We start from the raw sequence: 1,057 nt of genomic DNA, 5'->3' as shown, positions 1-1,057 counted from the left end.
ACTGCTCAAAACTTGAAAAAGTTATGAGATTTACATTCAACCCCCCTTCTGTAAACCTCATTGTTAGTTCCTTGGGAATAACATGTGCTTTCCATAATTTTCCTTTGTTCAAACACATAGACTTTATAGGCAGTTTTCTCTAATGAATATCCCAGAAAAATTGCTTCAAAAACTTTAAAGTCAAATTTTCCCATATATTTAGATTTTTCTTTTAAAACATAGCACTTGCTTCCAAACACATGAAGATGCTTCACAGTAGGCTTCCTTTTAGATAAGATTGAATAGGGTGATTTTCCAAGAATCTTATTAATAAAATATCTGTTTTGAGTATAACATGCATTGTTGATAGCTTCTTCCCAAAAACTTGTTGGCAGTTTGGCATCCTGCAACATTGTTCTAGCAATCTCTACTAGTTTTCTATTCTTTCTCTCAACTACCCCATTTTGTTGAGATATTCTAGCAGCTAAGAATTCTTTAACAATGCCCGTGTCTTTGCAAAATTCAGTTAAGGTTGCATGTAATAACCCCAATTTTTGGAAATTTTTGAAACCCTTATGAATAGTGATTTTGCTGATTATGCTGAATAAGAAAACTTTTCATACCACACTATGTAGGGGCTCTTTTATTGATCTTCTGGGATATTATTAGTACTCTATATGATAAATAAGTGTATGTAAAGATCATCAGAATCCAAATTCGAACACTTTGATTTTTCCCGAAAATCTACCAGATACAGAAAGAATTGAGTATAAGGTAACAGAATAAAAAGGATTTAAATTCAAGGATTATAAGAGAGGATCATGAAAGGAATATAATGTATTGAGAAAGGTTAAAGAAACCTAAGTAATAAGATCCCGGGTATGATCCCTCAAACGATAAATGAAAACGAAAGTTAAGCGAACCGTATAACAGATCAGCGGTCATTAGGCAAGCAATTAGGAGTTAATCAAGGAGGTTAGGGATGATGATGTCATCAAACCAACAAGGTGTGGACAAGTGGAAGCATTATGACATGTGCAAGATGACATAAGCATGACAAGGGGTTTTGTTTTATTTG

Source organism: Apium graveolens, chromosome 9 (genome assembly GCF_009905375.1).
Source record: "Apium graveolens cultivar Ventura chromosome 9, ASM990537v1, whole genome shotgun sequence".
NCBI classification, from domain to species: Eukaryota; Viridiplantae; Streptophyta; class Magnoliopsida; order Apiales; family Apiaceae; genus Apium; species Apium graveolens.
This window is presented reverse-complemented; position numbering follows the sequence as displayed.